Raw genomic sequence first — 7197 nt, forward strand, 5'->3', positions numbered from 1 at the left:
AAACAAAACTGTTACCAACATGAATTGCTCCTATGATATACATTGAATTCCATTTTTATTGTTCAATAAAGTATTGTAGGCTAAGCTTTATTGGGATTCCTCCGTCAGGAGGAAACCTATTGTTTTTGTTAGTGTTCTTATTATTAAGGTTCCTCCGGTAGGAGGGAACCTATTGTTTTTGTTAGTATTCCTATTATTAGGATTCAAACTTCAAACTTCTGTGTGCTGGGCTAAACTTGTTTTGAAATCTTCCGCTTCTACAGTGGGGAGGAGCTGGTACTTGAATATACAGGGAAGAATCAAATCACACTAGCCCAGATAACTGCAGGAGGAGCTAGGGAAATTGTGGGCAGTGATTTGCATGTGGCGTTTATTTAACGCCTGCAATTGCACGTGTAAATATAAAGGCGTTTATTTAACGCCTGCAATTGCACGTGTAAATATACAGGCGTTTATTTAACGCTTGTAATTGCAAGTGTAAATATACAGGCGTTTATTTAACGCCTGCAAGCGTTAACTAACGCGTACATTCATGTGTAACTTTCGCCTGCACATTTACGGCTGCAGCCGCTTATGAAACAGATGCAGGCGCTTCCTAAACGGGTGTCCAATCAAAAAATACGCGTTTAAATTACGAGTACATTTGACCCTGTCGGCGTTCCATATGCTTTTAACGTGTCACAAAGCACGCGTCTAAATAAACGCGTGCTTTTTTGAGACGAGTCTATCAAACCACACAAAATTAACGCCTGGTTTGGCTCAATCAGCGTCTGGTTTTCCCAAATTAAAGTCTGCTTGCTTGAATCTCCGATGGGAAATTACGACAACAATTGTAACATCTAATACGTAAGTAAAGTAGGTCTTAGGATGCTCGTGCAAGCTAGGCTACTATCAAATACAATGTTGGTTAGCTAGTTAGCTATTAGTATGAAGTTGGTGGTCACAATTGCAATACTCTATGATATAACAATTGGTGCAGAGACAAATAAATGCAGTTATATCAGGCTGGCTGGCTGTCTGTCTGGCTTGGAGCTTTGTGAACTTCCCTTGCACTGCGATTGCGTTGCCTCAGTATTGTGCGCAAATGCGCAAACTTAGTTGGTGGCAATATACAACTGTTGTTAGGCTAATCTTCAAGTCAAGTGTATTTTATTGTCATTTTCAATTGCATATGGTTGTACATAATAAAAACAAAACAGAGTTTCAAGTTCAAGTCTTTTAATGTCAGATGCACAGACCAACACAGGGTCAGGCTGTGCACTGAAATTCTTAGGACAAGACAACGCAAAGCAACCTGGCATAACATGACATATAAGTACTCAGAACAAGTGTACACCTATGACAAGCTAACATATAATAAAACAGCTAAATAAATACAAAATAAACACTAAACCTATTCCCCCAGGACCATGATGCCATATAAAACAACATATAACAGTAATTCACGAGTTCAGTAATCACACCATCGATTGAATAGATAGCTTTTATTGAACTTGGGCTGGTAGCAAAGCCAAGCCTAATGCGTTGTGGTACAGGCTGGTAGCAGAGCCAAGCCTGAGGCTGGTAGCAGAGCCAAGCCTAATGCAGGGTGTCGCAGGCTGGTAGCAGAGCCGAGCCTGGTAGCAGAGCCGAGCCTTGAGCGGTTGGTGGAGGCTGGTAGCAGAGCCGAGCCTGAGGCGGTTGGTGGAGGCTGGTAGCAGGGCCGAGCCTGGTGCTGATGGAGGCCGGTAGCAGAGCCGGGCCTGGGTTCCTGGGAGGATGAGAGTGTGATTAGGGGATGCAGAGATGGTGGAAGTGATGTGGATGGTGCATGTATAGTTACCAGGGAGGTGATGTGGATGGTTCATGAATAGGTACCGGGTATGGACTCGGGGTGTGGCGGAGAGTCCTTATGGGTCACGGCCGAGCAGCGGCTCAACCGGATCCCCAAAGGAACACTCACCTACGGGCTGCTGCGAGGCTGATGAGCGCTTGAGTGTGGTGGAGATCGGGGAGGTTGGTCCTGACGTATAGGCGGTATGCCTGAGAGGACCAGCGACCCAGAAGCTGGATAGTGTGGTCAGCGACGCCCTGGCTGGAAGCAGAGGAGGCGGCGCCGATTCTGAAGGAATGTGCGGAATAGTGTGTGGGGTCTATGCCTGATTTGGTGAGGATGAGGCGGAGATGATGGTGGAACCAGAACCGGGAGGCAACGAGTCCTGATTCCGTGATGAATAGTGGGCTGGATGGGAGGGTGTGGCTGCCGGATTTGGAGTGAATGAGTTTCTGTAGAGACTCGAAGGGGCTGAGAGGAGAATTGAGGCGGAATAGGAAGATGGGGACTGCGGGCCCGCTCTGATTGGTCTTGCTGCGTTTCAGAGAGAAAATGAGTGTGTCGGGGGAGTGTAGGGTGATGTCAGAGACGCATGGGTGAGCAGAAGGGTCGAAAGTGGAGGAGGTGGACGTGAATTCGGAGCACCGAAGAAAGCCGAAGAAAGCCAGGAGGAACATAGCCTCCAGGGTGGAGTCAGTGGAAGGGGAGGAGTAGCCAGACTGCAGTGTGGTGATGCAGGCGGCTAGTAGGTCGGCGGTGAGGGGGAGTCGTGCAGAGGGAGAGCGGGGTTCCAGGCGCTTCAGACCCTTCATGAGAAGGGAGGTCTGGCTATTGGAGATGGCTGTGCAGGGGGAACCGGAGAGCAACTTGCAGAAGAAGTTGATGCCGCTGAGGTATGTGTGGATGGTGGAAGTGCGGATAGAGAGGTGCGCGTGAGCCTATGAGATGAAGCTGGTTGAATGAGGGGAATGTGAGGTGGTGAATGGTGTGGAAGGACCTGAAGCTTTTCCAGGCTGTCCAGTAGGTGGAGAGTGTACGGGGGGACAGACCTTGGGGCCAAGCGCCTGAATTTCTGCAGGGAGAGATGAGAGAGAGAGTCGGCAATGGTGTTGTGGTGACCGGGGATGTGAGCGGCTCTGATTATGAACTGATGTGTGACTGAAAGCCAGGTGAGGCGACGGATGAAGGGCATGGCGGTGATGGAGTCTGATCAGCCTTTGTTGATCCAGGAGACGACGGCAGTGTTGTCGGAGTGGATGAGAATGGATTGGCGTGACCATTCATGGCCCCAGAGGAGGGCGGCGATGATGGGGTAGACCTCGTGAAGTGCAGATGAGGGGGCCAGTGAGGGAGAAGGGCAGGAAGGGAACTCGAAAGGCCATGGGGAGGAGAACCAGCGGCCGTTATAATAGCAGCCGAAACCAGAAGAGGGGGCGGCGTCGGTGAAGAGCTGCATGTCGTTGGGGTTGGATACGAGATCGTTATAAAAGAAAGTGATGCCGTTCCAGTGGGAAAGGAGATGATGCCAGAGCTCCAACTCCATGAGACAGGAAGCGTCCAGTGTGATGGTGTGGTGGAGCGACTGTACGGATGAAGCCAGGAGGAGGAGGTGGGAAATGAAGGAGCGGCCTTGGGGGATGATGCGGAGGGCGTAGTTCAGATGGCCGAGAAGGGAGAGGAGTTGGTGCAGGTGGGGGTGATCAGGTAATTGGAAAGAAGGAGGGTGATGCGGTCCAGTTTGTCGGTGGGGAGTGAAGCTTTGAAAGCCACGGAGTCCAGTGTGATACCGAGGAACTCCAGTGTTGTAGCTGGCCCTTCTGTCTTTTCCAGGGAGAGGGGGACACCCAGTTGTGAGAACACCGTGGTGAGAGCATGGAGGCCTTGCGCCGGTGGGGATGAAGGGGGGCCGATGGTGAGGAAGTCGTCCAGGAGATGGACTAAGAAGGGAACCTTGGACTCGTTGAGGAGGATCCAGCAGAGTGCTTCGGAGAGGCAGTCGAATAAGCGTGGGCTGCTTTTGCAGCCGAATGCCAGTCGGACAGCAAAGTAGTAGGAATCCTCCCAGCAGACCCCAAAGAAAGCCCAGTAGTCTGGGTGGATGGGAAGGACCTTGAAGGCGGTCGTGATGTCGGCCTTCACCAGCCAGGCGCCGCGGCCGGCCAGGCGGATGAGGGAGATGGCGTGGTCGATGGTGGTGTAAGCCAGGGAGTAGTCCGGGCTGGGGATCAAGCTGTTAATGCTGGGGACGGGTCCGCGACGGGGAGCAGAGAGGTCGATCACGAGCCTCTGCTTGCCCGAGTACTTCCGGGTGGCGACGCCGATGGGGCTCACCCGGTAGACAGGGAACGGGGGAGAGGCGAACGGGCCAATCATGAAGCCCTGAGACACCTCCTTGGCCAACGGGGCAGAGACCACGGCGGGGGCCTCGAGCACCGAGCGGAGGTTTGGGCAGGCAAAAGAGCAAGCGGGCAAGGACACCAGGCCGGGGGGAGAAGCCTAGGACCAAGCCGTCCAGGAGTAACCGCACAGCGGCGGGGTCGGGGTGGCGGCGGAGGGCCGCAGCCAGGGCAGGGACGACGATGGGGGTGGACAAATGGGCAGACAGTCAGGGGGCCGGCCGGCCGGGGGGGTCAAAGGAGCAGGAGGAGCGGGAGTGGGCCCCACCGCAGAAGTAGCAGACGTGGAGGCTCCGGCAGGATGACAAGGAGCAAGACCCGGCGTTGAAATTATTGCAGATCATGCGCACCTTTTGCATCAGGATGGGGCGGCCCCGGCGGTCGGTGCCCGCAGGGCCGGACATGAGGGGCCGCGGGGTGAGGGGGTGGGGAGGGGCAGAGGAGGAGAAGGCAGGCCGGGCGGGGGGCCGCGGGCAGGACCTGGGGGGGCCGTAACCGTGCACTCCAGCGACGGATGAGGGGGCGCCGCACAGGGAACAGGGCAGGGCGGACCGGGCGGCGAAGACCCGGCAGTAGGCCTCGCTGTCCAGCACGCACCAGTAGGTGGATTCATTAAACTGCTACAGCCGCCCTGCGGCCTCGGAGGCAAACCGGACGTGGTAGGTGTAGAAGCCGGAGCCCCCGAACCGCAGGGCGAGCTGCAGGACCAAGGTGAGGTAGTCGTCCAGCTCCGCACGGCGCCCGGGAAAGGAGGAGCAGATGACGTCCCGGTACAGGGAGAAGGCGTAGGCTCCCGGCGCCAGACGGGGTCGGGGTGACGAAGCAAGACGGGGCCGCAGGACCCGTCAATGGTACGGGGGGCGGAAACCTGCGAGGGGAGGAGAAGGTCAGCCAGGTCCACATAGTTACCCAGCAGGATGGTGGCCCGGAGGGCAGAAGACACGGGGGAAGGCCGGGAGGCAGAGGGGGCCGCGGGGCGGGCAGGGGGAGGCGCCGTGGCCAGCGTGAAGGGAGGGGCGGGCAGGAGACCAGAAGGAAGGGCAGCAGCCAGGGCGGGGGAGGCGGCCGGAGCGGAGCCATCTGCACAGGAAAGAACAGAACACACAGTCAGGGGAGTAGGGCCCGGAGCAGGCGCGGCCAGGACGGTGCACGCAGGGGCAGGCACGGGGCAGGGGGGCGCCATAGAGGCGAGGAACGCCGCAAACAGCCCAGGAAGGGCGGAGAGGGCGGGAGCCGGAGCCGGGGCAGAGGAGGCGGGGAGGGGGGGCAGGGGAAAGAGGGACGCGGGCAAGGCAGGTGGCAGGAAGGCGCCGGCCACGACCCCACGCCCGGCAGCGGGAGACGACCGGTGCGGGGAGGCGGGCGAGGCAGGAGGCAGGGGGACGCGGGGCGCGGTCCAGCGCCCGGCAGCAGGATGGCGGCGGAGCGGGGAGGCGCGCCGGCCCACGGACTCCCCGAAACAGAGGGCGAACAGCCTGGCTTTCGGATCGGACCGGCTGAAACGCAGCCCCCAAGCCCGGAGGAGGCGCTGCAGGCCGGCGACGGTCCAATCGGAGGGCAGCGCCGGGAGGGGGACGCAGGAGACGAGGAGCGGCGCGAAGAGCCGGCGGAGGAGGAGAAGCGGGGCCCCCCGAGGTCGCGAGAGGCGAGGCCGGGAAGGCCGAGGAGGAGAAACCAGGGCCGGCACGGGCAGCCGCCGAGACCGGGAGGGACGCCTGGAGTGATCCCGGCAGGAAGGCCGGGGGGGGCGGAGACCGCGGGAGGCGGTCGGGCCAACGCCCGGGACCAGCAGGAGAAGCCGCAGGAACCGGGGAAGCCGAGGAGGTAGGAGCAGCGCCGCACGAAGAGCGGCCGGAGGCCTCAGGGACGCGGCCAGAACGCCGAGGGCGGGACCGGCGCTCGAGCCGGGAGGGAAACTCCTCGTCGGACGGGTGGAGGTCCAGGACGTCCATGAGGGCGGGAGGCGAACAGCCGGAGCCGGTAGAACGGGCGAGCCGGACCGCAGCGGAGCGGGAGCAGCAGAGGCGGCGGCAACTAAGCAGGTAGCAGAGTCGGCAGGCAGAGCAGCAGCAGCGGGGTGCATGAAAAGTCGAACGACAAAAACATGCTAGCACAAGGATCAGAGCAACGGAAGACACTTTATACAAGCCTCGTAATTGATACCGGGAGTTTGGTCGCATTCTTCCGTGCTTTCGCTAGGCTGATGCGTATGAAGTTGATTGGAGTTGGTGCGCATTCTTCCGTGCTTTTGCGATTTGCTTGATTGGAGTATAGGAGGAGTCTTGGTGCGCTATCTTCCTCCCGAACTTTAGTTAGTTAATCTAACTCCCTTTGGTGCCAGTGCAAACGTATGTAGCCTACAGTTACAGGACAGTATGTTCAGTGACAGGACAATATGTACAGTGATTGGAGGTAGCAGTTATGAAGTGATAGGTTCTCGTGCCAATATATCGTGATGCCAATTTGTTGAGCGGTCATCTTCCTTGTATAGACCTAGAAAAGTGAAATACACAGCCAAGGTGACAGAAATGAAGCTTGCGCAAGTTCAGTCAGGCAAGACCGATCTCTGCACTCGGGCTTAATCGTAGTGTACACTTCTCACTCCCCCCGCTAAGAACGCCCTACCTTCCCCCCGTTCCCTGGTTGGGCGGTCACTAGGGTTCAGGTCGATTAGCGCTCCCGTTATCAATTAATGGTGTCACATGATCCGTTGCCTTTAAATATGATTCTCTCCCTGTGTAGTTTGTCCATGCTATCAAGTGCGCGACCCTCCACCACCCCGTCGCCGCCCGGTTCCGTCTCAGTCTTCGGCTCGATTGGTCGTCGGCTGCCGCCACCGCCACCAGTGTCTGGACTCCGTGGGGGATTCTTCTTCGGCCGTTGGACAGGCGCCCTTTGATCTATATAATTCCCCGTGGGGTTCAAGCTCCAAACACCATAGTACATGTATTAGCCTGTAATAAACATCTTTCACTCATCCAAGGTCTC

At 57.3% G+C, this 7197-nt stretch overlaps 1 pseudogene; it reads right to left on the reverse strand.

Moving 5' to 3' along the window:
- Positions 1 to 1938: 1938 nt before the first annotated feature.
- Positions 1939 to 2866, reverse strand: LOC136943318 (uncharacterized; annotated as a pseudogene).
- Between the last annotated feature and the right edge of the window lie 4331 nt (positions 2867 to 7197).

Source organism: Osmerus mordax, chromosome 5 (genome assembly GCF_038355195.1).
Source record: "Osmerus mordax isolate fOsmMor3 chromosome 5, fOsmMor3.pri, whole genome shotgun sequence".
Lineage (NCBI taxonomy): Eukaryota > Metazoa > Chordata > Actinopteri > Osmeriformes > Osmeridae > Osmerus > Osmerus mordax.